The sequence below is a fragment of the Pezoporus wallicus genome, unplaced genomic scaffold (genome assembly GCF_028554395.1).
Source record: "Pezoporus wallicus isolate ANWC-B61680 ecotype Strahan unplaced genomic scaffold, APGP_CSIRO_Pwel_v1 contig_8473, whole genome shotgun sequence".
In the NCBI taxonomy this organism is placed as follows: Eukaryota; Metazoa; Chordata; class Aves; order Psittaciformes; family Psittacidae; genus Pezoporus; species Pezoporus wallicus.
The window spans coordinates 1,771,647-1,787,139 of NW_026635907.1; the positions used below are offsets into that span (position 1 = coordinate 1,771,647).

At 40.6% G+C, this 15,493-nt stretch overlaps 1 protein-coding gene across 2 annotated transcripts in view; it reads left to right on the forward strand.

The window, feature by feature from the left end:
* Positions 1-15,493, forward strand: part of LOC130593436 (urea transporter 2-like) — a 346,378-nt gene that overhangs the window by 211,459 nt on the left and 119,426 nt on the right. For both annotated transcript variants that reach the window (XM_057398584.1, XM_057398585.1), the window contains exon 3: positions 406-510. The gene's annotated coding sequence lies outside the window, so the exon portion shown is untranslated. The remainder of the gene's footprint in view (positions 1-405; positions 511-15,493) is intronic.

Below are 15,493 nucleotides of genomic sequence, written 5' to 3' on the forward strand. Positions count from 1 at the left end.
TTTTGCAGCATCAGTGTCACACGTGAAATATCCTATTCTCTCTTCTGTTTTGGGGTCCCTTTTTATTTCCTCTTTTAAATACAACAAATATAATTATCATTTTATTCCTTCTTCTCAAAGGAACTTGGTTGATAGAGAAATTAAATAATTTACAAAATTGTGTTTTTTTTCTCATTCATCCTGGTTTAGGTGTAAAGATCATGCCGCCTTCTTCTCAGGTACCTCCTTTCGCATGCAATAAATGAACAAACAGAAAACCTACCTGTTACCTCTCTCCCCTTTGAATTTCTCTGTAATTTAGAAAGGACAAATAATGACCTACTGCAAAAGCAGGAAGTAAAAATGGCAAAAGCAAAATATTTCTTCTCTAAACATGTTGGGTTTTTACTATATGTGTCTTGGCAGCCTAACCCTCTGAAAACACCCGCCTGAATTCTCTGCATTCAACAAAGCAGCCGAAGGATAAACCCTCCAGTAAAGCCTATGTGACTGAAGATATAGGAGTCTGCTGTGAGTAAAAACATTTTAAATATGATTGCTATACCTGTTAGTAACCAAAGAGCCCTTTTGGAGCAAATAATTTCCTTGGAAACATCTGAATCCAATCATCTAAGCCTGGGAGCCCACATCTATGTAATACCACTGCTCTTGTCTCCACATTGTCTGTCCCCTGCCTCAAAAGAAAGAGTTTACCCTGTCCATCTATCATTTAAATGGTAATGAGCTAAATGAATTCCACCTCACTTCTGAGCTTCAGAGTAAGCCTGGGTTTATTTATTCATTTAAAGCCACTAGAACAATTCTGACGTTGTTGAGCATGTCCCAGATTTATAGAAAATAAAACTGTACTAATCTAGTGCATTTGTTAGCTTTTCTGTCAGATGCCTCCATGAGTATCCAGAGATGTGAGTTTGCCTTGCAGTTCTGTTCTGACTGGAACGGCATCTCCTGAAATGTAAATGTTATCTTAAGGTCATATGCTGATGAAAAACAATTGCCAAACTCTCATTTCTTGGTCATTTGACAAAGCAGCTGCTGTGCAGTTATGTGGCACAAAGAAAGCTATTAAAGATGGATGAGTTACATGTTTGATTTGGCATATATTATACTTCTTCTAAAGAGAAAAATTAAGGTAGACAATTATTTTTCTTGATTTAACTGAATAAATGAGACTTCTCACAAACTTATATATACAGGAATGATATTTCTAAATGAAATTGTTCGTCTACACCTTATGTAGTCCTCCAAGTGCTTTTCTGAATGCATTTTAAAGGGACAAAACAAATATCCTAATGTCTGATATAATTAATTTGTGGCATCATAGATTGGTATTGAGAAAAATTCCTGATTAGGAGGAGAATACAGAGATTAGACAATTGTACATGTCATGACATTAAGTTCTATAGTTGATGTACGTTAATGAAAAAAAAGGTTACAAGGTTTAGGTCATCAGCAGCTGTCGTCAGCTGGTATGGTACCACATCAGTGCCTCCAAGGTCTATGAAGATTATTTTTTACTATTTGTAGGATATCTAGAATTGGCCAACGCCAGAAATACAATGCTGGAGGCTTCTGCTGCTGCTTTGGCAAACCAACACAAATGCTTACTTACACAAGTGGAAAACATGCAGTGCATAGTCAAGACAGACAGTAATACAACAAGTTTTAGGAGCTGGTGCTGTCATAGCCAGTCATTCAAGGCTTTTTTAGGTGTGAGGAAGTGCTGTCAGGGAAACCATGCTGCAGGGATGTTAGTTTGGGGTTAACACGAAGCTCTGTGTCCAGGAAGAGATGGAATGTTGGAGTTGTAGCAGGATTTGGTCTCCACATTTGAGCTGTGAGAAGTCAGTCCCTGGGAGCAAGATGCCTGGTGATGGGTGGAGAAGGAAGCGTTTCGTGTTTCCCTGCATTTTGTTTGACCTTCATCTTGCAAGAAGAAAGGTCGAATTATTTTTTAAGAAAAGTATCAGTAGTGTTTCCTCTCACTAAAAATTGCTCTAGCTCATGAATACTTTTGGAACTTTGCAACAGAGTATTAAAAAAAAAAAACAAAACACCTAGTTTGAGATTTCTGGGGCCTTTTCTGTTTTTTCCCCTCCTTTAGAGTTACAGAGAGGTTGCAAGTGAGGAAGATAATGCAGCATTTAAGGATAAGACTTTACTTATGCAGTACATCCAGCAGTCATTTATGCATTAACCCTTGCACAGCCAGAGAGGTAGAAAGTTGCACCAGCGAGAAACAATTATGAGTAATAACAAAGCACTCACTTGCAAATAAGAAATCTAATTCAGAAAGAACAGGATTCATCAATGTTCAAGCAGTGAAAGATATGTCTCTCTAAAACTTTATCTTGTAGGCTGGCAAAGGATCTCCCTCTCCTGCTTACTGACAACTTTGACAGAACACAGCTCAAAATTTAGTTTCTAGATCAAGATCTGGGATCCAAAAATCCTTCTATATATATTTTAGAGGGGGGAAATTTGAGCATGAAACATCTTACGTTTAGTGATTGCACCACACATTTCAGGGGTGTCTGGTCCAGGCAGTCAGATGTGGATAGGAGGGATTTCCCTACTTTGGGAAACAAGACACTTTTTCTGCTAGGGATTATGTAGGACCTCATTATATTTCAAGGAAATCTGCCCTGTTTTACTGCAACTGCCATTAGTTTACTATGATACCTCAGGAAAAGCAACACACCTTTCTGAATGCCTTAGTTCGTTAACAAAGGAGAGCTCACCTTCCTTGTAAATCATTTATTGGTTATTTATTAATAACTTGCATCTGCTGCTGTCAGCCTAGACAGATGACCTGCTCCAGTCTTCATGGGATGGGAACAGTCTTACTCAGAATTGCCTGTGTGCGCTGCATGGTGCTCTTTATCTCAGTAGACACCTCTACCACAATGAGAACACACTGCACTTTGTGTGTCTTACAAAATTCAATTCACATACTGAGGCTTCCTGCTCTTGCAATTTACTTCTTTGAACTATCTAAGACACCTCCCCATGACACATAATTCTTGTGAAACTTATTAGCTCCCCTTAATATAAGTAAATAAATAAATAAGCAGGCTGGAATTCATTCATTACTGAAATCGAGTAATGGCCCAACAGAAATTTCAACAATAAAACATCCATGTCTTGAAACATCAATACTTGCAATAAACCATGGGATGAGAGAAGGAATGGTGAAATAGCTTCTTCCACTCATGAAATACCATATCCTCATGACAAAAACACAGAAAGACACAAACTGAGCTAAAAGGGAATTACCAGTGCTGCAAGTTTCCTGCACAATACCTTGTCTTGCTTAATGTCATTCCTCTTTGGCCAAAGCACATTCATTCCCCAGAGCTCTAAGGATGGAAATAGCAGGTCATAAGAGGAGCCCAGTAATGCAGGACAGCTTGTGTGCTGTGTACAAAGGCTTTATGCCACCCTCATGGTTTCAAAAGATCTATTTTACATCCACCAGACATGTAGGTGTAAAAAAAGAATTAACATGGTATTCCTTGTCCTAGCTGCTTGGACTTAATTGTTCTGTCCCTCCAGCATTCACTCTCTGGTTTTATTTCCATTGCTATGTAGGGCTTTGCTCTCAGCATCACAAAGATGAAGGGATTTTAAAGCCAAAGGATCATCTTGCTTACATCCCTTATGTCACAGGTTATGAAGTTTTGCCTCACTGCCCCCAAGACTGGTCCAAGGAATGGGCGTTCACTGAAAACTCTTTTCCAGAAAGACACCCAGTCTTGATTTTCAGGAAGGACAAAATGGAGAACCCACCACTTTCCTTAGCTTGTAATCCTCCTCAGCAAAAGCTTAAACTCACTCTAAATTACACTGGCTCCTCTCATGCCTTCTTATGTCTGATTAAAGAGCCTTTTTCCAGATGGTTCATCTCTCCACACAAGTTTTCTCCACTAGTTAAATTACCACCCCATCCTCTCACTGCCCAAGTAAGCAGGATGAGTTTGAAAAGTCTCTCTTTCTCAAGAATTTTCTCCTGCCTTTGTCTGGCTCTTTTCTGAGATCTCTCCTTTTGTTTTCTTTTTATATTATTCAAAGAAAGCAAACTGGGATGCATGCAGCATTACCATTTCACTCACCCTGATTTTGTATGCAGGTGCAGGGCTGCAATCAGATTCTCTTGAAGTGGGAATATGCATATAAGAAAGAACCCTGACTTTTAACATTAAAGGCCCTGGAGTTACAGTATATGGAGTGTTTATACAATACATATAGCATATATGATAGAGATAGATACATGTAGGTTTAGCTGTATCTGTCTCTGGAGCCATGCAAGTAGTTATTCTGTAGGTTCAGCTGCCTAATGAAAAAAGGAAAAGTGGAAAGAAGACAGAAGAGGCAGTGAAACATTCTCAGAAACAAGAAATTAATCAGGGTCTTGCATAAGCCGGGACAGTGCAGTAAGCATAGCCACTAATAATAGGTTTGATAGATTTGCTTGCCTTATCTAGATCTAATTTAACATTCAGAGCTTAGTGGAGACCTCCTGCCCTGAACTGAGGGTCACACAGAGATTACTTGTCTGCTTCAAGGTCTTCACTGAATATTTGGTTTCTGGATCACAGGTATTTAGGTAAAATTCATTTCCAAGCAGGCTAGGCTCCTTAGCATTACTTACAGAATGGACTTTTATTCTTTGTAAATTGTCACATCTGTAAATTGTGATACTCCTAAGCAGTATTACTCATACTCATTTAGGAATTCATCATGTCATACTTATATCACACTCCTTGTCCACGGGCTATATCATTTAGCTAAGATTTTCATTAAAATACTTCCAAACGTATTGCTATGAAGGCATATCCTCTTTGGGTTGAGCTCCTCAGTTGTCATTTCCCAGGTCTTATCCAGAGAACAACAAGCTTTACATGACACCCCCCAGATGGTGGGGGTCTGAAAGCTACCCCTGGGACCAAGGTCACCTCCTTCCTGCCATTCACAGCAGTCATTTCTCTCAATTCAGGGATCTCTACATGTCCTAGGACAACCAGGAATGCTGAATGCCTCAACGTGGCATGGAGTTCAGGTTGTGTTACTCACCCATTGTGACCTCTCCCATATAAACATCCCTCATATTCCTTGCCTGTAGGAAGGTTGACCCTTTTCTACATATGAAATTTCATAACTATGTGATAGAAACATAGTTTGTATTCTGTGTCCCTGCACAGACTGCATTGCATTTGGCTGGTTTAAAACATGTTTTGCCTGAATAAACCAAGCTTCACCAGTGATCTAACTTGCGGTGTCCCTGCAGTTATTTATGCTTCTACCAATCTTCATCAGCTGCAAATTCTATCTGCAGTGACTTTATATCTAATTCTGGATTACTGATGAAAACATTCAGCAGCCCCAAGCGTAGGTCTGATTTTGTGGAGACACTGCTTAAAATGCCCATTGTTGATCATGATTTATCTGAATTGTTGGATCTGTCATTTATCCTTTTGTCAGCTGATATCATCCTGTGTGGCTTCTTTTTTATTTTTTTTCCCTTGCCTTCCCTTGTCTTTTCCTTTGAAAACTAAAACTGTGATATTCAGCAATGTTCTTACTACCTCAGCTTCCGGGTAGTTCTGTTAAGAGTAGTGGGTTCTTATCCATGGGAAAGCATGTGATTATGTTGAACTGCAATGTAATTTGAAAGGTAGAGGTCATTTCATACGTTCTGACATAAATACAATCCATGAGAATAAAATGTAAATACATATACACATAAGCTAGTTCATAAAAGATTGTTGGTTACAAGTTTTGGATATACATCACAGATAGGCTTGGGGGTTATGTATTTTTTACTACTGTTCTTAAATAAATGGACTGGTTCTGTCTACGTGTTATGCTTTAGCAGTGTGGTGTTAAACGCATCTAAAATGTTTCAGTCAAGTAAAAAGATTTAACTTTGTCCAAAAAAAACCCAACCCACAAAACTGTAGAAACAGCCAAGCATTGTAGCCATTCCCCAAATAGGGTGTTAGGATTTAGCTATAAATCTCATCTGTTTAATATGGTCTGATTTATGCAGTATGTCATGGTGGTTAATGTTTAGTGAGCTGAAACAAGAATGGAAGAAAATGATAATGGAAAAGCTTGGTTTTAAAAACAGCTCTACATAGATGGCTATAAGGGGGATGACTGGACTCACAGTGTGTATCGCACATATATTGGCTAAGCTGGGCTTTGAAAGCCTTTCAGCTGAGATAAGCATGATCATTTGAGCAGGGCTTTTTAGCTCAAAACACTCCTAATGTTGGGCTATTGGCATGAGGTGGTGACAGCTGCAGAAGACAGAGGGGAGGAAAGACATAGCACTGTGTCTGGTTTATGGAGAACAGCAGCACAGGAGAGACAGTATTGCTAAAATTAGTCTTGTGTGATTTGGAGAGGGGGGTCATGACAGGATGGTCCAGTTCAGACCACGAGTCCGCAGCACTGGCACCCCCTCCCTCTCTCTGTAGGCTCTTACCTGCTGCCTTTGTGAAGTTTATTGCCCTGTACACTTTTCAGAGCAAGTCCAGCCAGGGTCATGCCTCCACCATTCCAAGACACCAGCTTTGGGCCCTGACAGCCCAACAGTTAAGTCAATACGGTGATAAGTACAGACTAATAAACCCTAACGCACTCATTAGCCAAGACACAGATATTCCTTCTGGAGCTAGTTTGGTCTTCTCTGTACTGACCTCCAAATGGCCTGTACATACACAGATTATAGAAAACAGTGCATCAGGTTTTGCTTGGTCATAAAGGCTCTAAGAGCATTCGGCCTTACTAGTCCTTCTGTAGGAAGCCTTTTCTCTACTCTGTAGAAGTAATAGTGTTGTGTAGATAGCTCCAAGGGCTTGGTCAGTGGGGAGAACCCAAACCACCTTCTCTGTATAAAACATAGAGATCAAGATGTGACCCAAATGGTGATAAATTTGACTGCAAACCAATTAGGGGTAATTCTCCTAAGCTTTCATGGGCGAATGTGTCTCCACATCAACCACTCCTCACTTGCCTGTGAATGATCCAGCATTCATGTGCAGTGACCAAAGAGTAATCTGTACCCAAATACTGCCTTGAGCTTTGCCACTGGCTTCATGGGGCCCTCCAGGAGGCGCTATGGTGGAAAAAGGGCTGAATGGCAATAATGGGACCAATCTCATCATGCAGCTTGAGGACTGGGTTTGAACTGGCATGAACTCCAGCAAGCTGTTAGATTCATGAGCTGAAAGAGACTGAAAAACAGTCTTGTGAACCCAATGCATAAAACTTAAGGAGAAACAACAGATGTGAAATCCCATTTTAAGTTACTATCAGAGCAAACTGGCTGCCAAAGAAATAACATTCTTATACCCAAATGCCACCTCCATGCAAAGGTTAATCTAGAGATTCTTTGCTGAAGGGAGGACCTTGGGAGAAAACACCTGAGAAAGAGGAAGAATCACTTTCTCTTACTCTATCTTTTGCCCTGGCACTTATGTGCTAAATTTCCTCCAAGCACAGCAGAATTGGTTTCAAATCTCTAGAGAAAAGAGATTATTTTTAACAGCTAGTGCCGGCTCATCACAGCCCATTCAAATGCGTTTTTCATCTGACACCTCTAACACCTAATAGAGAGGTAGTTGATTTCGAATAATAACCTTAATTAATGGTCTAATAAAGAGCTGATGTGCTAAACCTGAAATAACACTTCACGACCTGACTTTTTCTAGGTAAAAGCTACAGGCATCTGGGCTTTTATTTTTAACAAACCTTGTGACCCTCTTGACATGGTACAAGTGTGAACTGGTTTCCCTTCTCTGGTTTGTTGTGAGGCCTTCTTCCATTTTTAAATTGCCTGGAGAGCTGTAATTAAAAAGCACCCCAGCCAGTGGTGAAGTCACAGATCTCAGGTCCCCTTTCTACGTTCCCTTCCTTATTCCTTCTGACAGCACCTGACTATGTCAAAAGCCAAGTTTTAGCTACGCAATTTTCCTTCCCCTTGAATATGTCAGTGCAAGAACAGCTTTGCTTTTATAAAGACGTGCAGTTTAGTCTTCAAGCCATTGATGAATATTACCATCATCTCAGCTGTGGCATTCTGCCTTCAAGCCAGCAGCCACATGTTGGACAGGCCATTAGCCTGTCATATGTTCCTTGATTTTCTGGACTCACACTCTCAAGGGAACCCATTAGCATTTAGACTTTCAGACAGTTTTCTCCTCCCCTGTTAATAATTATCCAGGGGCAGGATAATTAAAATAGGTTCTGAGGCTATGAAGGACCTCTGTCTGCTTTCTCTACTTGCAGAGCCAAATAAGGACTTTAATGTAGATTTGGAGACAGCTCCTGAAGGCTTTTTAGACCTTTGTCATGTTCTTGTCGTCATTAAGCATGATCTAATCCTCCTTTTCATTTCATTAACCTGAGCAGGAGCAAATTTTGAAATATGACTGCAAGACAGTAAAATCCCCCTTGACACCTGAGAAAGTTCCATCAATATAAAATGGATAATTTTACAGGATGGACAAGAACTTAGGAATTAGGGACTGGTTAGCATAGATTTCCTACATGACTATATCCAAATCACCAAGTTTCTGTATTTTGATCTTATCACAAAAAATTTAAAGATCATTTTCATCCAACCATCAATTAGTAAGATTTCCAGAAGGGATGTGGCCTCTTCCCAGTTCATTCATCTTTGGCTGCAAACAGCCAAAAACAGCACCAAGAAAACCAGCTCTATAACCTAGCCCTGTTGGCTGTTCAAGGCGGGAAAGCATGCAGGTTAATGAGCTGTGTGAGAAGTATTTCAACAGGACTCACTGATAGCTTGAGAGCCATCACAGCACTATTCATCATTGCATGGTGTTCATCATTGCCTGCAGCAATCTCCGCTGATGCCCTTTTGATATCCCTGCAAAATAATACTAGTAGTCAGTTTTGCTAGTACACGATCCTTGCTGCACAAGTGGTACGGGAAGTCTCGTAACATTTTAGGAAGTGCTTATTTAAATGTATGCTTCAAGATCGTCACAGTCTGTCCTCTTCTAAATCTTGCTCTGGGTTTGTTTTCAAAATTGCACCATCACCTGGGATCTGCAGTGGGAGAAAGGGGCATGTAGAGTGTTCTGTGCATAGCCTGGCCCCTGGGTTGGAAGTCTTTGGCCTGTCTCTCCTAACAGATGGCATTCAATTTGCCTTAAATAATTAAAAAAAAAAAAAAAAGCAGATGAAGCAATGGGAAACAAATATGTCTCCTATTTTTCAAAACTTGATTTTTTTTAACTAAACTGTATATTATTCATATGCTATATATTTTATTACTGTTACTTTCAAAGCTGTGGGAAATCACAAATCATTCCTCGACCACAGTGTCTTTATTATGCATACATAAATCATGCATGGAAGGGCCCTGACAGTTGACGATGTAAACTCTCAGGAAGCAAAGCCCCTAAGTCATGTAAAAAATGTATGTCACAGACAAAAAAGTATGTCATCTCTATTTCCTTCTTACAGATATTCTTGTCTTGTCATTACAGAAGAAGATTTTTTTTCACCCTTTATTTCCTATTTAAATGTAGTTAGCACAGAGGTAATTTGCAGTGGTATTTCAATGACACAAGTGGAGTACACTTCCTATCTGCCTGCATCTTCAAGGATGAGCATGTTGTAATTATACTGTTCCAGTTTCATTAACAGCTCTGCTGTGCTCAATGTGGTTCATAAGTATTCTGGTGAAACGCAGGACAAAGTTCATTGAATTGTCAGGAGGATTTGAGTGATATAGGACTCATACAAATTGCATTAGAATTGGTTTGTTTTGAAGCCATATATTGTAAGCAGAGAGTTGATTAGATATTTTTTAAGCAGAAAAAACCTAAAAGCCCAGGATTCCTTGTTGTCCCACAATTGAAAATCAGGAGGAAAAAAAAAAATTGCAGTTGAATTTGCAGTTGGAGTTTTCGGTTTCTCAATCAAAGGTGTTTTAATTTGCTTGATTCTTTGCTGAGGGAGCAGTTTAGTGAATTTTTGTCTTTAATAAAACTTTTTTCAATACAAGGTTTTGGAGAGTTCTAAGTATCAAAATGTGGCAGACTAAAGTCAATCTTTTGGTCAGAAAGATTCTCCTCTGCTGCAGTCTCAGGAGACACCCCCTGTAATCCTGCTCTGGGTCTGGGACAGCAACACAAGATGCAGCAAGCATCTAACTGCTACTTACCTTTGTTGCTATGTTTACTGAAGTTGTACAAATCAGCCTAGATGTTGTCCTGCATGTTGTCACTGCCTGGTGAAAAGGTACCTCCTAACTGACTGTGGAAAAACATGCACTTTTTCCTGAAGCAGCACATCTGCTTTGAGCTCATCTTGCGCACCCTCCTCAACTCACATCCAGATTTACTGCTGTGTGATGTCTATCATTTACTGAGCAACTAAGACTCACATACTCTAGCTGCAGTGTAAGACAGGCATGTACATATATACCATGAGAGAAAAAGCTCATCCTTTCTCCTTCCTCCCCACTCAACCACTGTCCTGGGTTCAGCAGTAGCAGTCATGTTTTTCCTTTGTGTTAGCTGGTGCAGTGCTGTGTTTTGACTTCCAACCTGGGAACAGTGTTGGTGAAGCTGATGTTTTCGGTTGTTGCTGAGTGATGTTTACCCTGACCAAGGACTTTGTGAGGCTCATGCTCTGCCAGGGAGGAGGGGAAGCTGTGGGGAAGCGGAGATGGGGCGTCTGACCTGGACTGGCCAGGGAGGTATTCCATACCACAGCACGTCATGCCCAGGGTGGGGGGTAACTGGGAGTTACCCGGAAGGACAGGGGCTTCCAGGTGGGACTCGTTTCTTGGCCGGTGGTATCGTATTCTCTTCCCTTGTTATTTTCCCTTATCATTGTTGTAGTTGATAGTAGCGGTGGTGATTTGTGTTGTACATTGGTTGCTGGACTGTTCTTGTCTCAACCCGTAGGAGTTGCACTCTTTCGATCCTCCTCCCCGTTCCTCCAGGAGAGGGGAAGGGGAGAGTCCCGGGGGTGGGGGGGAGCTTCGATTGTTGTCAGCCCGGCACCACTCACTGGGAGTGAGTGAACAAGTTGCCTGACTGGGTTTAAACCACGACAACCACTTATGACATTGCTGATGTCTCCTCCATAGTTCCTATTGATGGTGATTCATAAGAGCAAATATCAGCTAAGCTGAGCAGCTCTTGTTAGGCCACATTTGATCTCATTTCAGGCCTTTCCTTCTAAAGAAGTCCCTCCTTCTCTGCCATAGCTCAGCTCTAGACATTTTTGCTCAGAGAAACCCCACCTACAGTGCCTCAGCTCACTGGGGATTCCTCTTTTTGTCTGATTCAACATGGGTTGCCACTACAAAGATCCAAGAGTGGCAACTGAACACTGTGCTGTCTGCTTCCTGGGATAAACACATCCAGAAAGGAACAGCCAGTACATAATTCTGTCTGTGGTGGAAATTCAGAACCAGCTGAGATGTTTGTTACTGCTTTTATACTCTTGCCTATGCAAATTAATGGGGTTCGGAGCTAAATGTAAATGTTTTAAAAGGAAACCTGAAAGTGGGATCTGTTCTATATGCTAGTTCTGCTCTCTTCCTTTGGGAAGGCACCTGTGGATACATTTTCATTAATAATTTCATCCTATCTCTTCTCTGATGTAAATTTACAAGGAAGAAGCAGGGAAAATGTGAATCAAATGTTGCAGGCTGGCTGGTAAGATAATTAGCATGTGACTCATAAGAAAGAAGAATCCCAAGAAACAAAGCTAGAAGTACAGGTATCTATTTGTTACAGTATTTTGGGGAACTTTCTGTTCACTGAAGATCAGCTGTGTTTGCATTTTGTTCTTTCCTTCACTCACTTAGTCAATCTCTCCTAGGAATGTCCTTTTTCCATGAACTTTCTAACTGATGAAGTAGCTGCAGAAGAAGGAAAGAAAAGCAAAAATAGATAAGCTGCTTATCTCTTTAGCTGACTTGAATTTGCTGCTGTGTGGAGGAGGATGCTATCAAAAACAGAAGTTTAGAAGTTTATAATGCTGGAAAAGTTTCTTGATGTGCATCACCAGTACATAATTCATGCTGCATTTATTCTGTAAGTTGCTTATAAATCACTGCTAGAGATAAGATTAATCCAGGTACATTGAAATTTGTTTTTTCAAAAGTTAATCATGGTCTTTAGCCTAAGAAAACAGGGCTTGTGTGATCATGTTTTGTGCCTGTGCAGCCATCTGTCAGTCTCCTTCAGTAACTTGTAAATCCAATGATCAACTTTGACAGAAGAGTAGAGGTCCCAGACATAAAATTCAAGTGTTTTCCATGAAAATCAGAAGCTTTTCTGTTCAGTTTTAGCTGCCAGCTGGCCTCTATGTGTGAAACTACTGGTCAATAACCAACATATGTGTTTCTAGGAGCCACAAGTGCTGCTGCTTGCTAACTGGGACTCAGAGAGAAGATCAGAGTGTCCACAAGGACAGGAACTGGGGATGTGCACAGGGGTTGCATATTCTTGGCAGCACAGAAACAGCTCAGAAAGCTGAGATCAGTCCGATGGGGTGGAAAGAAAACAACTCAAATCCATAAGAAACTCCACTCTCGTAATTCTTCAGCTCACCCAGAAACACCTTTTTGATTGAAAACCTGTGAATATTAAAGGAAAAATTCCCATCTAGTTCTGGGGGGAATTTTTGGGATCTGATCAGGGTTGGGGTGAGGTTAATGAAAACACTGACCAAGCATAAAAGAATTTTGAGAAGTGCTCAGTGCTTACATAGGGATTTGGTTTATTGTACAAATAGATGGTAATTTGAAAAAGAAGGTCATCTTGGGACTTCATCAGGAAAAAAAATACTGTATCTTGAGCAGACAAAATAAATACCAGCTTACTGTCAGAGACATACTCAAATAGCAAATATTGCATTTTAATGATCCTTAATTTAAATAGTGTCTTTGATTTGGTGTCCTTCTGTATTTTCCTATGGGTTTAAAAAGAGAAGCTCTGTTTTAGAAGACAAAAGACCACTTACTGTCATTTGAATAAAGATGAGATCCAACACTAACCTATTGCCTTCCAAGAGCCACTACACTGTTTGTATGTACAGTAACACAGTATCTGCCTAAATCTTCCACTTCTGCTTGACCATTCTCAGTGTTTTTCTTGTAAAACTCTGATTTTTTTCTACTCCTGAGAACAGATCCAGCTCCTCTCATATACTGCTAGAAGCCGGCTAAATCAACCTTGCTCCTTCTGGCCATGATTCTTGAATTCTTTCCTACACTACTTTACAGACCAGTGGTTAAAGCAGCTTCCTGAGAGGCCAGAAACAGGGATTTGACTCATGGAGGACTCATTTCCTTCACGGAGGAAAAGGGTTGGGTGTGGATATTCCCTCTGTGCAGAAGTGCTGCTATTATGAGCGAGGGGGTCTCCTTTCTGGTGTTTTAAAGAATGGCAAAAGTCAAAACCCTCAGCTCTGAAGGTAATCTGAGAAAACCCATTGGCTCATGGTTCTCAGGGGAAAAAAACAAGTCATTGTTGATTTCTGGAGATTTATTGGGAGTGAGAAAAAACTTCAGGCATCTGGAAAAATTAAGCATAAAAACCTGAGGTGCCCTTGAAATGTAACTGCCTGTGGAGCTAAATAACAGCTGAACGAGCACCATGATTTTGGATTTGGTCACTTAAAAATCACACTTGAAGCACCTCCAATATTTCCTAAGCTCTGGCCTTTCTGCTCTGTGACAGCAGAGGTAGCTACAGCCCATCTGGTGTGCACCAACCATCTGTACTAGAGCAGCACACAGGAGCTCCTGGGCTGTAAATCCTTATGCTCCTGGGCTTGCTGTACTCTACCTTCATTGTGCAATAGCATTTTCAAAGGAGATAAGTTGAGTTCCCACACAGCTTCCCAGATTTCATTCTGCTCCATAGCTGCCTTTTTCCTGTTTATAGACTGGTTTTAGGCAGGAAGTGTTCATTGCTTTGCTATGATCCTTAGAGTTTATGGTTGGAAGACAGCAATAGGATCCCCTAAGTCTGACTAACTGCACAGTGGAGACCATGCATTTCACCCCATGATTCTTGCACCTAGCTCCATAAATCAGTGTTATGAATCTGTGGATCATTTGTCACATGGGCAAGGTGTCAGGGTGATAGTGTTGGCTATTGAAAATCCCTACGCACATACTCACTGATACACCATGGTGGATAAAGCTCACTACCAACCCGACCCACAGTCCTAGTTATCTCAAATACTAGGATTTGGTTGCTGTCAATCTGATATGTTGTTAAAAAGAAAGAAGGTTTTGTCACCCTTTATTAGTCACCTGAGTCATAAATTTCTCATCTAGACTTTATTTTATTTTTTACGTTTTTTTTGCCATTTATGTCATGCTGCAGGCTACTGCCTGTGCAATGTCAGGCTCTAAACTAGAATCAGTATTGCTTTTTTCATGCCAACTTCACTCTGCTTCAAATTTACTATATGGAAATTTTGAAAATATTAGGATACCTTAAACTATGATTGGGGTACCTTAAACTACAACCTTTTGAGACAGTTAATGCTCTCAGTCATATGCTTTCCTCTTTCTACAGTAAAAATACCCCAGTTCTCTCCTAGAGTATTTCCTTGTCTCTATGCTGAAATCCTTGTTCTCATTGCTTAGTAGAGGGACTTGACATTGGACAAGAGTAATGTTTAGAACTTGTCAGTTTAGACTCAGTGGTGTGTTATTTCGGTGATGCCCAAAGTTGGTACGGCCCAGTGAGTTTAGGTCTGCTTCCCATTATTGTAACTGGCGCATCTCAGAAGATGAAGCCTTGAACGAGGCAGGTAACTCTTTGCATGACTACACTGCAAATGAGCTGTAATTGCAGCTCATGTAAATGCACCCACTGCTTCAATTTAGCTCATTTGAGTAGCAGGAGCAAAACAAACAGTGAGCTCAGCCCTTGCTCAAAATGCCGGTGAACCCCTATGCAGTTGGTTGGTGTGGATTCAACCAGACTGTGGTGGTACCATTGTTTCCAAGGTCAAGCCAATCCCATTATTCCCAAAGAAGCCATCCCACCTTTGACCATAACGCAGACATACCTTTTGAACCCATGAGAGCTCCCTGTTTATTTTTTACAGTACTTGTATGGTTCAAAGCACACCCTTTGGGTATGAGGAAGCAGCCACTTTGCTACCAACAGCTAGAGAAGACCTTTGCTGATCCCTCAGACAGGTCTCCTATCTGTAGTTTGTATTTTTCTAGTGTATGCAAGTCCTTTGTTACTTAGAAAAGATAACTAAAACACACAAATGGAAACATACAGGTCTCATAAGTACCACATTCATTAGACTTTCAGCCCACCCAGGATCCTGAAATCAGAAACAGAAAACAAAATTTGCCTATCCTATATGGAGCAATAGGCATCCTAGTCCCACCCTTGTGCCCTTTGCAAGAAGATATTTTTGCCTCCTCTGCAGGCTCTATGCTATTCCATAGATC